Source organism: Zingiber officinale, chromosome 7B, assembly GCF_018446385.1.
Source record: "Zingiber officinale cultivar Zhangliang chromosome 7B, Zo_v1.1, whole genome shotgun sequence".
NCBI classification, from domain to species: domain Eukaryota; kingdom Viridiplantae; phylum Streptophyta; class Magnoliopsida; order Zingiberales; family Zingiberaceae; genus Zingiber; species Zingiber officinale.
In genome coordinates this window covers 21,665,694-21,682,426 of record NC_055999.1, presented here as the reverse complement: position 1 = coordinate 21,682,426, position 16,733 = coordinate 21,665,694, and the positions used below count along the sequence as shown (strand labels likewise).

The 16,733-nt window shown below is 40.6% G+C and overlaps 1 pseudogene; it reads right to left on the bottom strand.

Moving 5' to 3' along the window:
* LOC122005510 overlaps positions 1–16,733 on the bottom strand; it is a 77,854-nt pseudogene that overhangs the window by 18,530 nt on the left and 42,591 nt on the right.

Below are 16,733 nucleotides of genomic sequence, written 5' to 3'. Positions count from 1 at the left end.
GTTGGGATGAAGTTTTCACCATAAACCCTAACCTATATGGTTCGGCCACAAAGAGATATTAGGGTTAGAGATCGAATTATGTTTTCCATGTATCTTATATGCCATGATTGTAAGATTTTCATGCTTCTGTGTTTAATTATGCACACTTATGATCTATACATGATGGAAACTCTTATGCTATGGTGTGTATTATTTATGATGAAGCTATGTGCAAATTTATGCATGAAATATATGATGTGCTGTGTGCCCAATTTATGCATGAAATATATGATGTGCTGTGTGCCTAATTTATGCATAAAATATATGATGTGCTGTGTGCCCAAATCTTTACATACCATTATGATGAGCTGTGTGCCCAAAAGTCTATATGGTATGATATGATAAGTGACACGATGTGCAAGAAGAGATAAGAACCATGATATGTAAGAACATGCTATTTTACTTTATGTATGGCTTGTACCAAGGGTGGGCTCCATAAGCGCCCCGGGTCGATGGACTAAGAAACGGGCCTCATTAGGGATGAGCTCCTAAGTGCCCCTAGGTCGATGGACTAAGAAACGGGCCTAGTATGTATGCCTTGTAGGGTTCAAGACTTGCTACCTTGGACCTACATAGGACGCGCGCATTTATGTATGTGGTACAAGCCAGTGCCCTAATCATGTTAAGATTATGTTTAAGTATGTATATTATAAGTTTTCAAAGGACATATTGCATATGTTTTCATGATACATGGTTAGGAATTTACCTTGCATATACCTTATGATTATGCCATGATATTTATGATGATGTTATGATATGTCAGGGTGAAATTGATGATTTTGTTATGTTATGTCATGCTACTTTACGCTTATGTTATGATATGCTATGATATGCTGCATGATATAATGAATTGCCTTCATGTGTTATGTCTTGTGATTTTGATATATGTCATACGATTTTTGTGAGTAGGAAAGGAACTTACTGAGCCATGAGTGCTCACAGCTTACTTTCTTGTACTACAGATAAAGGCAAGGTATGGATGAACTAGGGGAGCAGCAGGAGGGGCTGGAAGGATGTGTGTGGTAGTGTCCTGGCTAAAGGAGAAAGACCTGCTTTTTGTTTAATAAGAACCATGCCTAGTTATGTTACTGCTTTATGACTCCATGACATTTAATTTTGTGTTTGGGCATTATGACTTACAAATCATGTTAAGTATGCTATGTGATTTCTATATATCCAGGTGATTAGTCACGTTGATTCATATAGGAAAAAAAAAAGAAATGTTTCTAAGTTTTATAAATAAGACTTCCGCTGTAGTAAGTAAGTATGTATATGTATGTGTAAGTAACCCCCGTCTCCTTAGCAGAAGGGGTGGGGCGTTACACTGTTGACCTTAGGTTGACCATCCGATCTTCTCATTGGCTTGAGAAGATCGTAGTAGGGCCATGACATAATCACAAAATTATTTAATTAATTGCTTTTGTGTGTATGTGATGCATGCTAGTTAATTAAGTAATTAATTAGTGCATAACGATTAGATTAGATCTAAGTCGTACACATGAAGCACCCTTCGATTAGATTAGATCTATCGAGTATATGATACGCATCATCGTTTAGATTAGATCTAAATTGCGACAACTCGTAATGCCTACCATGCCGTGACACCTACCACTACCTCGATCGCATGTTGTTGGTGAATCTGCCAAAGCAGAGCAACACATACTATCTTGGTAGGGTACGGAGGGACAATCTTGGTCCCGCCTATCAACGCATGGGTGAGTACAACTCAATTAGATTGAGTAACTAGTTAACTCAATTGGATTGAGTTTAACTATAGGCATTATCCAATGGTTGGTAGATAGGTCAAAATCACGTTTATATTAACTCTTGGGTGTATTAGCCAAAGCTAACTCGAGTTTTAATATAAATGCGGATTTTTGATCCTATAAACAAGAGTTGCATAGAGATGTAATTGGTAATTAGTTACCTACCGATCATACTAAGTCTTGGGCGTATTAGCCAAAGCTAACTCAAGGGTTAGTATGATATGGATCTTGTCCCACATGAATTATAGAATTCAGTGGGAGCATCATTTAATTAAAGGCCTAATTAAATGATTTAAAGAATATGATATTTATTTTCTATATTTTTATGTTGTAGATAACCATGACGTCAAATACGAACACTTTCTCCCTGCGATCTGTTCTTGAGAAGGACAAGCTCAACGGAGCAAATTTCCTGGACTGGTACAGGTACTTGAGAATAGTTCTCACCCAAGAACGTAAACTATACGTTCTGGAGCAGCCCATTCTGGAGGCTCCTCCTACCACTGCCCCGCGAGCTGACCGAGATGCTTTCAAGAAGCATCAAGATAACGCATTAGATGTGTCTTGTCTAATGCTCGCGACCATGAACTCTGAGCTTCAGAAGCAACACGAGTTAATGAGCGCTTACGATATGGTTGAACATCTTCATCAACTGTATCAAGGTCAAGCGAGGCATGAGAGATTTGAGATCTCAAGGGCACTGTTTCAGTGCAAGATGTCAGACGGGGCTCCTGTAGGCCCATATGTACTCAAAATGATTGGGTACATAGAGAACCTACAAAGGTTGGGGTTCCCACTTGGCCAAGAGCTGGCCACTGACCTGATCTTGCAATCCTTGCCGGATAGCTATAGTTAGTTCGTTCTAAACTACAACATGAATGAGATTGACAAGCCACTGCCTTAGCTGCTTAGCATGTTGAGAACTGCTGAGCTGAACCTTAAGAAGGCTAAACCCAACACTGTTCTGATGGTTCAGAAACATAAGGGCAAGGGCAAGCCCAAAGGCAAGGGAAAGTCCCAAGCCAAGGGCAAAGGGAAGGCACTGAAGCCAGGATGCTACCTGCTTCCACTGCGGTCAGACCGGGCACTAGAAGAGGAACTGCAAGGTATACTTGGAGGATCTTAAGAAGAAGCGAAGTGAGACTTCCACTTCAGGTATATATGTTATAGAAGTCAATCTATCTATTTCTACATCATGGGTATTAGATACTGGATGTGCTTCTCACATTTGTACTGATGTGCAAGCGCTGAGAAATAGTAGGGCATTGACAAAGGGCGAGGTGGACCTACGAGTAGGCAATGGAGCACGGGTTGCTGCTGTTGCTGTAGGGACTTACTTTCTATCTCTGCCCTCTGGGCTTGTACTAGAGTTAGTCGATTGTTGTTATGTGCCTGCATTAACTAAGAACATTATATCAGTTTATTGTTTGGACAAGAAAGGTTTCTCGTTTACAATAAAGAACAAATGTTGTTCCGTCTATTTAGACGATATGTTCTATTGTAGTGCACCTCTGATAAACGGACTCTATATTCTAGACCTTGAAAGCCCTATCTATAACATAAATACCAAGAGGTTCAAGTCAAATGACCTGAACCAAACCTATCTCTGGCACTATCGCTTAGGTCATATAAATGACAAACGCTTATCCCAGCTCCATAAGGATGGTTTGCTGGACTCATTTGATTTTGAATCTTATGAGATGTGTGAGTCATGCCTACTAGGAAAGATGACCAAGACTCCTTTTAGTGGGCACAACGAAAGAGCGACTGATTTGTTAGGACTTATACATAGTGATGTATGTGGCCCTTTCAATGTCGCTGCTAGAGGCGGTTATAGGTACTTCATCACATTTACTGATGACTTCAGTAGATATGGTTATGTGTACTTGATGACACATAAGTCTGAATCCTTTGAAAAGTTCAAAGAATTCAAGAATGAAGTATAGAACTAGCTTGGCAAGAGTATTAAGATACTTCGATCAGATCGAGGTGGAGAATACCTTAGCCATGAGTTTCGTGACGATCTAGCTGAGTGTAGGATCCTATCCCAACTCACTCCTCCTGGAACACTACAGTGGAATGGTGTATCTGAAAGGAGGAATCGTACCTTATTAGATATGGTACGGTCTATGATGAGTCACACAGATCTTCTGACATTCCTTTGGGGCTATGCTCTAGACACGGCAGCTTTTATACTCAACCGAGTTCCATCTAAGGTCTTGATAAAGACACCATATAGGATATGGACTGGGAGAGATGCCCAGGTGTCTTTCATGAGGATTTGGGGTTGTGAGGCTTACGTTAGACGTCAAGTCTCAGATAAATTAGGACCCAAATCTGACAAGTGCTACTTTATAGGATATCCCAAGGAAACTAAGGGATATTACTTCTACATTCCCAGTCAGCACAAGATAGTTGTGGCAAAGACTGGAGTCTTTCTAGAAAGGGACTTTGTTTCTAGAAAGACTAGTGAGAGTACATTCAATCTTGAAGAAGTTCAAGATGCGGATCCTAGCACTGAAGACTCGATGGAAGTTGAACTGGAACCACAAAGTGTTGTGGATGATGTTGTTCCACAAAGAGTTGAGGAACAACAACCAGTTCAAGTAGACCTACCTCTTCGCAGGTCTGATAGGGTACGTCGTCAGCCTGAGAGATACTCATTTCTCTTGTCTGACCATGATGACGTTGTGCTCATAGAGGATGAGCCTATCACCTATCAGGAAGTTGTGATGAGACCAGATTCCAAGAAATGGCTAGAGGCCATGAGATCTGAAATGGAATCCATGTACACCAACCAAGTATGGATTTTGGTTGATCCACCTGAAGGGGTAAAACTCATAGGGTGTAAGTGGGTCTTTAAGAGAAATACTGACATGGATGGACTTATCTATAAGGGTCACTTGGTAGCTAAAGGTTTCAAGCAGATTCATGGTATTAACTATGATGAAACCTTTTCTCTAGTAGTGATGTTTAAGTCCATTCGGATCATGCTTGCTATTGCAGCTTACCATGATTACGAGATCTGGCAGATGGATGTCAAAACCACGTTTCTGAATGGAAACCTACTCGAGGATGTGTACATGACACAACCTGAGGGTTTTGTAGATCTAAAGCATACTAGCAGAGTATGCAAGCTGCATAGGTCCATTTATGGACTAAAGCAAGCTTCTCGGAGCTGGAATCTTCGATTCGATGATGCAATCAAACAGTTTGGCTTCATCAAGAATGAAGATGAACCTTGTGTCTACAAGAAGGTTGTAGGGGACATAGTTGTCTTCCTCATATTGTATGTGGATGACATACTACTCATTGGGAAAGACATCCCTTTGCTACAGTCTGTCAAGACTTGGCTAGGGACATGTTTCTCAATGAAGGACTTAGGTGAAGCATCCCGCATTCTAGGGATACAGATCTATAGAGATAGATCTAAGAGATTGCTTGGCCTAAGTCAGAGTACATATATTGACAAGGTACTCCTTCGGTTTGCCATGCAGAACTCCAAGAAGGGATTTCTGCCGATGTCACATGGCGTGAGTCTTTCGAAGACTCAAGGTCCCTCTTCTAGAGAGGAGAGAGACCGCATGGATCAGATCCCTTATGCTTCAGCCATAGGATCTATCATGTACGCCATGCTATGTACTCGACCTGATGTCTCGTATGCTTTGAGCATGACGAGCAGATACCAGTCAGATCCAGGTGAAAGTCACTGGATAGCGGTCAAGAATATTCTTAAGTACTTAAGAAGGACTAAAGAATATTTCTTGATATATGGAGGCAATGATGAGCTAGCTGTAAAGGGTTACAGTGATGCTAGCTTCCAGACCGTGATGATTATCGATCATAGTCGGGTTCGTATTTTGCATTAATGGTGGTGTGTGAGTGGAAGAGTTCAAGGGACACGATGGCGATTCTGAGGTCGAGTACATTCGCATCGAGGCAAAGGAAGGCGTTGGATCCGCAAGTTCATCATTGAACTTGGGGTGGTTCCCAGTATCGCTGACCCCATTGAGCTCTATTGTGACAACAATGGAGCTATAGCACAAGCGAAGGAACCTCGCTCACACCAGCGGACCAAACACATACTACGGCGCTTCCATCTCATTCGAGAGATTATCGAGAGAGGAGATGTGAAGATTTGCAGAGTACCCACAGAGGCTAACATCGCAGATCCCTTGACCAAGGCTTTGGTACAGAGGAAGCATGATGGTCACACTAGGTCATTGGGGCTTAGAGCCTACACTGATTGGCACTAGTGCTAGTGGGAGATTGTCAGCTAGAGCCCTAGAGCCAATCATTTGATGATTGTATTATGGACTTGTTGTATCATATTCTATATAAATAAAGGCATTTAGTTTTTGGTTATTATACTTACTTGTATTGGTGCCAAATAAACTAAGTATAATAACGTCCTTGAGTAGAAGGTTCTTACCTATATTAATCGATTGGTTGAATCGATAGTGAGATGATATAGGGAACACTACTTTTAATCATTCCTAGTTGAGTATTAACATTCAGAGACAATGTTAATGCAATAAGACTAGCATGTAGGTCAACTCGATGACTTGATCTCACAAGTCATGGATATAGAGATATCAAGTTGACACATGGGTATACATTAGAGAATGTATACTGAATGACCTGCCATGAGAAAGTATCATGGATCGTTATATGAGTGTCATATACTTTCTCATGTGGCTATTAGTATGACTACTAGTCCTTAGACCTGAAGTCACCATGGTTCCCTACATAAGGAGTTATGTACTTTGGTTTCGTCAAACGTCACCCGTAACTGGGTGGACTATAAAGGCGATTACTAGGTATGTAACAAATTATGCGGAGGGATGTGAGTGATGTAGATGAGATCTATCCCTCCTATATAATGGGAGAGACATCGATATTCTTGATAGAGTGAGACCACGAAGTGCATGGCCATGCCCAAATGAGTCAATATGAGATATTGAGCTCATTTGATTTAGTGAGTCTACTTGGAGTTCAGGATTTAGATTGATCAGAGGATGACACGATCTATGCCTCACATTGATCAATCTAGATGTCTAGGATAGAAGGACACTTGTCATATATTGTGAGGAGTCACAATTAGTAGTCATAAGGTGATGTTGGATCTCAACATTCTTGTAACTTGGGTAGTAATGATGTGTTGCTAGATACCGCTCATTACTTATACTCCTAAATGGGTTTAGGGGCATTGCCAGCATTACAAGAACCTATAGGGTCACACACTAAGGACAATTAGATGGAGATTAGGTTCATATGATGAACCAAGAGGATTAGATTCATTTGATGAATCAAATTAGATTAAGAGTAATCCTAATTGGGCTAATTGAGTTGGACTCAAGTTGATTCATGTGTTCAATGAGTCTAATTTAGATTATGACTCATTGAATCAATTTAATTAAATGAATTAGATTCATTATATTAAATTGGCTTGAATTAAATGGTTGAATTAGATCAACCATGAGAGAGATTAAGTCAAATTTGACTTGACTTGAGAGGAAGAGGAAAAGTCAAGTTTGACTTGACTTTTTGCCACATCATTAGTGAGTTGGCAAGATGTGGACTAATGATGATGCTCCACATCATCATGGTTAATTAATTGAGATGCCACCTCATGGAGGTTACAATTCTTCACTTTAATGGCTCCACATTAATTGCACTTAATGTGAAAATGGGGGTTACACTTTTTGAAAGTGGTCGGCCACTATTGTGAGAAATAGAAATGAATTTTTCATTCAAGGCAATTCACTTCATCTCCTTCCTCTAGCTCTCCCTCTCCCTCTCCCCCTCAACTTGGCCGAATCATCAAAAGGTGCTAGCACACCTTTTTGTGTGATTTTTCCATCTACGTGTTCGTGTGGATACGTATAGAGAGTTGTCTACGTTGACAACTTCGAGATCTGGCACCGTTTGGATGAGCGGGAATGCGAAGGGCTTCGCTACAAGGGTAATACTCTTATCTACTGTAGATCTAGAGTTTGAAACTCGTACTCGTAAGTTTTTCGAATTTTATTCTTCATACGGATCTGTTGGCTAGGGAGATTCGGGGTTTCCGCGATGCGAAAAGCGGTTTTCGCGGCCCGAAAATCCCAACAGTACATACCCCTTGACTACTAATCTCGCTTTATATTTTTCCATCACACCTTTGGCATTCTTTTTCTCTTTGAATATCCACTTGACACCAATCGACTTTTGACCCGCTGGAAGAGAAGTGAGTTCCCAGGTGTCGTTTCTTTCAATGGCTCAAATCTCTTCATCCATGGCTTGTCTCCATTTCTCCTCCTTACTAGCTTCTTCAAAACTCAAAGGCGTTGTTTCGACCAATAGACAGAACATAGAGACATCATCGATTACCTCCGTATTCTCTTAAAGATCTTAGATAGTTCTCATCCTTCGTGATCCTTCATTAGAGCTTTCACTTGATGAAGATGTACTAGAAGGTGTGTTTGGTGTCGTCGTAGGAACTACGGGCTGACATGTTTCTTCTCCTTGATTGTCCTCATCGAAGAATGGGAAGAATTTGTCGATGGAATCTTCATGTACTTCCCAATTCCAAGAAGCATCTTCATCAAACTCCACATCATGACTCACAACAATCTCCCCATTGATAGGATTGTAGAGCTTGTACCCCTTCGATTTTCTGTCATAGCCGATGAACACCAACTTCTTGCTTCTATCATCAAGTTTTGTTCTCTCTTGCTCCGGCACATACTTGTAAGCAATACTCCCAAAAATCCTTAAGTGAGATACATCTGGCTTCTTTCTGCTCCAAAATTTAATTGGTGTCTGGTCTGTCACTCTTTTGGTCGAACAACGATTGAGGAGATACACCACACAAGCCACTGCTTCCGCCCAAAATTCCTTTGGCATCTTCTTATTTTTCATGATGCTTCGCGCCATGTTGAGGATGGGCCGGTTCTTTCTTTTAGCCACTCCATTTTGTTGCGATGATCTTGGAATTGTGAGGAAGCGCCTAATGCCATTTTCTTCACAAAAATGGTTAAAAACACCAGAAGTAAACTCTCCCGCTCTATCAGTTCTCAATGCCCGAATTATATAGCCACTCTCTCTTTCCACCAAAGCCTTAAAGTTCTTGAAAGCATTAAAACTCTCAGATTTTTCTTTCAAGAAATAAACTCAAGTCTTCCGGTTAAAATCGTCGATGAAAAGTAAGAAATAATTACTTTTACCATAAGATGACTGCTTGATCGGTCCACAAACATCGGCATGAATTAATTCAAGCGGCTTCGTCTCTTTTGATGTTGCTTCCTTCGGAAACCTTCTTCTTGTGTATTTGCCTATAAGACACGCTTCACAAAGTTGATCTGGATGATTGATCAAAGGCATCCCCTTTACCATCTTTTTTTCGAACATCATTTTCATACCACCAAAATTGAAATGTCCCATCCTCATGTGCCAACACCACGCTGGATCCTTTATAGACACTTGCAAGTAATTCGGCTCTTCGATTTGAATAGGAATCTAAAACATCTTATTCTTCGACATCGTCACCTTCGCAATTAGGCTAGCGCTCCCGTCTCGTAGCCAAAGATTACGATCCTTCATTAAAATCTAGTAGCCCCTTTCCATGAGTTGCCCCAAACTCAAAATATTACTCTTTAATCTAGGGACATAATACACATCGGAAATAAACCTGTGAGTACCATCCTTCAACCGAATCAAAATGATACCTTTGCCTTCAATCTGGATTTTCTAAGCATCACCAAACGTGACATTCTCGGTTGCCTTTTCCTCAAGTTCAACAAATTTTGACTTGTTGCCACACATGTGGTTACTCGCACCGTTGTCTAGATACCATTGGCTTCCTCCTCCAACATATTTTTGGTTGAGTGCTAACAGCAACGTTGACTCTTCCACTTTTTTCTCCTTGACCAGATTGACTTCTTCTTTTGCATCCTCGGTGTACCAGCAGTTACGGGCATAGTGACCCATTTTGTGACAATTGTAGCACTCAACACGTGAGTTGTATCTGTCACTTCCTCGTCCTCATCCTCGTCCTCTTTCTCTTTCTCTACCACGACCTCTTGGATTTCCTCATGGCTTTTCATCATTTAATCTCTCATCTTCTTCATTTCTGCCATGACCTCGACTACCACCATGAGAATAACCATGACCTTGACCGCGACGTGGCCTCGTGAAACTACACTTCCCCTTTCAGCGGACGAATGCTTGACTAGAAAGACTTGCTTTAATGGCTCTTTCTTGTTCATTCGCTCCTCGTGCACCCATAGCGATCCATTTAATTCATCAATGGACAGATTCTCCAAATCTTTGTTTTCCTCGATTGCAACCACAACATGATCAAATCTTTGATGTAGAGAACGTAAAATTTTCTCGATCACGTGAACGTCTTCTATACTTTCACCGTTTCTCTTCATCTGGTTGACGATGGACAAGACCCGCGTGAAATAGTCTAAATAGACTCCAACACTTCTTGACGAAGAGCTTAGAATTCTCCCCGTAAAATCTGAAGTCGCACCTTCTTTACCTTATCAACTCCTTTGTGAGAATTTTCTAGAATTCCCCATGCCTCCTTTGAAGTTGAGTCATTTGCTACTTTCTTAAAAACCGCATCTTCCAAACATTGGTGGATGATAGATAGAGCATGTTGGTCCTTTTTGTTCTTCTCAAACTTTTGAATCAGGGTCAACTTGGCATCCTCGTCAGGTTCGACAAACCCATTGCTGATGATTTCCCATGCACCTTGGGAACTGAGTATCACCTTTACTCGGATAGACCAACTATCATAGTTGTCCTTCGTAAGACGTGGATACTGGAAGCTTAAAGACATCCTCGGCTCTGATACCAGTTTGTTGGAAACGCTGGTGAGCACTCGCTTTGTCTATATATTTTCTTTTCATACAACTACACTATTTATAAAAGGATAAAAGACTTCTGGGCGACTCTTGGATTTCCTCATGCGACTCTTGGACTTCCTGGCTCTTGGACATTCTTAGGTGACTCTTCGACTTTCTTAACGTAATCAATTTTTTTTATTTTCAACAGTCGTAGTCATTGGCTTTGATGGAATCAAGGATCTGTCTGTTGAATAGACTTTGTTGAGAGAAATGATCCCTTTTCTTTCTTATTGAATCGTTCAATCAACTTAGCCTTACAAAGCATATATATAGTTTTGAAAGAAACTGAATGGGAAGACCAAAAGTCTCTCATAATGAGGACTCTTCGTTTCACTCATTCTTGATGTGCAACAACCATAAAGATAATGACTTTAATGTGATGGTTGCAATTCTCTCATAATGCCTAATAAAGATGGTGCTGGTTACAACACATTAATTTTAACACTCCCCCTTAATGTGTTGTCAGACTCCAAGTTTAGCTCAGAGCTGTTGAAACCTTTCTCTAGGAAGTGCTTTTGTGAGGATGTCAGACAATTGTTCTTCAGATCGGCAGAACTCAAGTTGAATTTCTTTGTCTCTATTGCTTGTCGGATAAAACGATGTTTGAGTGTTATATGTCGAGTTCGGCTGTGTTGAACTGGGTTCTTAGCCATAACAATTGTAGACTTGTTGTCGCAGTACAACACGGTTCCTTCATCCTGATGATGACCAAGGTCGGCTAAAATTCTTCGAAGCCATATTGTTTGTGAAGTGGATAGTGATGCTGAGACATACTCGGCTTCGACCGATGATTGTGCAACACTTTGTTGTTTCTTGGATAACCATGAGATCATTGTTGAACCAAAAGAGAAACAGTATCTCGAGGTGCTTTTCATGTCGTCTAAGGATCCACCGAGACCACTGTCACAGTAGCCGACGAGGTTAAGTGTGTGATTTTTCTAAAAACTTTGACCAAGGTTGGTTGTTCCTTGGACATAGCGCAAGACACGCTTTGCTGCACCGAGGTGGAAATGGCTCGAGCTCTGCATAAATCTTGAGAGCATGCTTGCAGCATACATGAGATCAGGTCGGGTTGTTGTGAGGTATAGTAAATTATCGATGAGGCTACAGTAACGAGTGACATCCGCTGCTTCTCCTCCATCTTCTTTCTTCAATTTCTCCCTCATAATGAGTGGTGTAGCGACAGGATTGCATCCCAACATGTTGAATTTCTTCAAAATCGCTTCTCCATACATCTTTTGGAAAATAAAGGCTGTCTCTTCTTCTTGGTAGATCTCCATGCCTAAGAAATGTCAAAGTAGACCCATATCGCTCATTTCGTACTTTTGAGTCATGTCGTCTTTGAACTCTTCGATCATCTTTTTGTTGTTTCCAGTAAAAATCAGATCATCAACATACAGAGTGACTATAAGAACATTGATACCTTGATGTTTGACATACAAGGTTGCTTCACTCTTGCTCTTCTTGAATCCTGTTTTGTTGAAGTAGTTGTCGATCTCACTGTACCAAGCGCGAGGAGCTTGTTTAAGTCCGTATAGCGCTTTCTTGAGTTTGTAGACCTTCTCTTCTTTTCCTTTGAGGATGAAGCCCTAAGGTTGATCTACATACACTTTCTCTTTCAGTTCGCCATTGAGGAATGCTGACTTGACATCGAGTTGATAAAGCTTCCATCCTTTGCTAGCAGCGAATGCAATTATGGTTCAGATTGTGTCTAGCCGAGCTACTGGGGCAAATGTCTCCTCATAGTCAATTCCAGGCTGCTGAGAATAGCCTTTCGCAATGAACCTGGCTTTGTTCCTTTGAATGGATCCGTCTGGGTTACACTTGACTTTGTAGATCCATTTGACACCTATGACTTCTTTGTTTGTTGGTTTATCAACGAGCTACCATGTCTGATTCTTCGCGATCACATGGATTTCCTCCTCTATTGCTTTCCACCATGATTCTTCTTTGATTGCTTCATCAAAATTTTTGGGCTCAACTGAACAATAATTGCACGTAGCATATATATTGTCTCTCGATCTATACCTTTTTGGAGTTGAGCTCGGGGATGAGGATTTTGATGAAGTCGGATCAGTTGAGTTGCGGATCTCTTCATTGAGTTGAGTTGAGTTTGGATCTGATGTGCTTGTCATTGATGAAATAGGCTCATCGTTGTCTTCTTTGTCAGTGCTGATCAGAACGTCTTTCGTCTTGACTTTGTTTTCTTCCTAATTCCATGAAGCATTTTCATCAACTTGAACATCTCGGCTGATGATAACTTGACTTTCTTTTAGGCTAAACAGTCTATAGCCTTTGCTCATGGTGCTGTAGCTGATAAAAATACATCTTTCGCTAGATTCATCAAGTTTACTTTGTTTCACTTTTGGAATTTGAGAGTAGCATATGCTTCTGAATACCTTGAGATGGTTCACTGATGGTTTTCTACCACTCCATGCTTCAAACGGAGTCTTGTTGGGTATGGCCGTGGTTGGACATCGATTGGATAGGTAAACGACAGTGTAAACTGCTTCAACCCAGAAGGTTTTGGGTAAACCTTTCTCGTGTATCATTGATTTTGCCATTTCAACGATCGTCTGATTTTTCCTCTCGATAACACCATTTTGTTGAGGGGTGTACCTTACCGTTAGTTGTCTTTCTACTCCTTCATCTTCACAAAACTTGTGGAACTCCTTGGAAGTGTATTCCTTTCCCCTATCACTTCGTAGGGTTTTGATGAAGCATCCACTCTGTTTTTCGACGAGACTCTTGAACTTTTTGAATATCGTAAATACTTCGGACTTTTGTCTCATGAAATAGACCCAAGTCATACGAGTGTGATCATCGATGAAAAGAACAAAATACCTATTATGAGTATGAGAAAGGGTGTCCATCGGTCCATAGACGTCGGTGTGGACAAGTTCCAGCTTTTCTTTAGCTCTCCATGATACTCCTTTTGGGAAAGGAAGTCAGTGTTGCTTTCCGAACGCGCATCCTTCACATACATATTGCTTTTCTTCTATGCGAGGAAGTCCTTGCACCATACTCTTGTCAGACAACTCCTTGAGGCTTTGGAAGTTGAGATGGTCGAGTCATTGATGCCATAATGTTAAGGTCGAGTAGTCCGAGGTAGAAGCTCGGTGAGCTTTTAGGTCGGCATAATTGATGTTAAGAGCAAAGCTTCGATTGACCATCTTGATTTTGGTGAACACCTTTGAATTATCTTGTCTATCAAAGATAATGCACTCATTGTTATCGAAGGAGAGTTTGTACCCATTTGCTACCAATTGTCCGAGGCTGAGTAAATTTTGACTCAAGCTCGACACAAAGAGGGCATTGTTAATGTAGCTTGGTCTTTCCTTCGTCTCGATGGCGATTCTTCCAAGTCCTTTTGATTTTTCTTGCTCTCCATTCCCAAACTGAACAAGGGCGATGACGCTTTCGTTGTGCTCGGAGAAAATTTCTGAGGTCGGCGTCATATGGTTGCTACATCCACTGTCTAGTAACCATTTTCTACTCTCCTTGTCAATTGTTGTGTGGCACACATAGAACGTTCTGTATGTCTCCCAGGCTATTTGATTTGTCTCAGCCTGACTTGCCTAAAGAGTGTTCCTAGTTTGACAATCTTTGGCGAGGTGACCAAATCGATTGCATTTGTTGCATCTCGATTGACCTTTGAACCAACAGTCCTTCTCGGAGTGGTTTGGCTTATTGTAGTTGCTGTAATTTGATGTGTTGTCTTTTCCTTTTCCTTTTGCGTTACGTCCACCTCGTCCTCTTGATTTTTCTTCCACCTTTTGACTGGTTGTAACTCGAGTTATCCTCTCGTTCGTTGTTGCCAGTATTGAGCTTTGATTGGAATGCACTCTCTATTGGCTTTTCGGAGTGTCTGGACAATCTTTGCTCAAACGGTTTTAGGGACGCCATCACTTCTTGGACTGTGAATGTTGACAGATCCATTATTTCTTCGATAATGGCAACGATGGGATCGTATTTCTCAGGAAGATTGATGAGGATCTTGTTAGAGTATATACTAAAAGCCTAGCTTTTTGTAAACATTTATTTTGAAATAAAGAATCACATTGGTCAAATATCTACATTTAAATGCTAAGCGTAGTTGTTCAATTAATTTATATTGTAGATAATATGGTGTGTGGTGTCACACACAGAAGATCATGTTATCAGTTCCTTATAAGTTATAAAAAGTAGTTCATGACTAAGATGGAAAGGAACAAACCATTGGAATAGTCATAGTGTAATTTTGTATTAGTTTGTCTTGACTATAAAATTACACTAGTACACTCTGAGTGTATTGAGCAGGACCATTTGAGTTAGTATCTTTTTATACTAACTATATAAAAGAACAATACCTCTGTTATTATAGAAGTGTGTACTCTTAATCATGATATAATAACAAGCACATATACTTAATACTTATTTCTTTAATTTATCAAAGGGTGTGATTTAGCTCGTTAAATCAATAGGTCCGATAAGTTGGGAAATGATATTATTTATATGGTGTGTTGTTGATTATAGAATGAAACTATGTCCTAGTAATGTAGGTTGATGATGTCCCCTTGAGGAGCTCATAAGGATTGTCATGTAAACCCTACAGGTGGACTTAGTCCGACATGACAATGAAGTTGAGTGGTACTACTCTTGGAGCTAGATATTAATTAAGTGAGTTGTCAGTAACTCATTTAATTAGTGGACACTCAATATCTTAAACACATGGAGAATAACACACTCATGATAAGAAGGAGCTCATATAGTAATATGGGATTGGTACGGTAGTTCAATAATAACTCTTTATTTGAATGAGATATTATTGATGAACTCGAGTTGAGTGTTCAGGGCGAACACGGGAAGCTCAAGTTCATCGGGAGACCAAAACCAATTCCTCCTCTCGGTCCCTGTCGTAGCCTCTTATTTATAAAGTCTTATACCCACCTATACCCACCTTCTTACCCATCATTGGTGGCCAGCCAAGCCAAGCTTGGAGCCAAAGCAAGGGTCGTCCAAGATAAGCCTTGGATGGACCAAGTGGTGGCCGGCCCTAGCTTGGAGCCCAAGCTTAGGTGGCCGGCCATATTGTAACAACCCAAATTTCCTAATTTCGAGTCCTAATAGTACTTGAAAATATTTAGAAATGCTTTAGAAATATTCTAGAGAATTTTAGAAATTTTTAGAGTATTTTTATGCAATTTTCGTAGTTCGTTTGATATTTTTACTAAAAGAAACAAGTTGGAAAAAAAAATAAAGAGGTTGAGCCGAGATTCGAACCGGAGACCTCTGGTTAAGCAAAACCTTAAGTTGTTTCGGATGACCAGGAACCCAGCAGGGTCGTGCTGATAAAATATATAGCGAAATTAATTTAAGCAGTATTAGATAACAGGAATATCTAGGTATTAAAAGGGATAAGTTAAGAGAGGAAGGTTTTATTTTTTTTGTCGTGACCTAAACCTCTTCCTCATCTCCTCTCTCGCGTGCGGCAGCACTGTTCGGGCGGAAACGAAGCCGGAGCTAGGGCTTCGTCTCCGGCGGCCAGCAAGGACCCATCCGAAGGTTTCTTCACATCCTCACGATCCTCTCGGTGAGGAGAACGCGTAGGTGCAAGGAGTCGCCGGAAACTCGAGCTCTCCGAAACCCTAGAACCCTTTTTGTTCGGTTGTGAGTCTAAGAACGACGGTAAGTGCTACTCACCTGCGGTAAGGGTAGTTTCGAGCTTCGATTTAGTGTTTCTTTTGGTTTTCGGAATATGCTGTAAAGAATGGTGGATTGCTAGGGATTTAGTTTTCTTTTAGCTTTCGGAACATGCTGTAAAGAATTATGGTTGCTAGGGATTTTAGAGTAAATCCAAGATTTGCTTTGTCCTTGCATTTCTGCTGTGGCATGCTTAAAAATTTCTGTGGTTCTGTAAAGGTATAAGCTTTGAACAAGTTTGCATAGATTTTAAGCTTCAGCAGGTTTTAGTTTTGTTTGTACTATGCATTGGATATGAACGGCCTGAGTTTTGGAAATAATCAGTAGACCTTGTTGTTACTAGATTTTC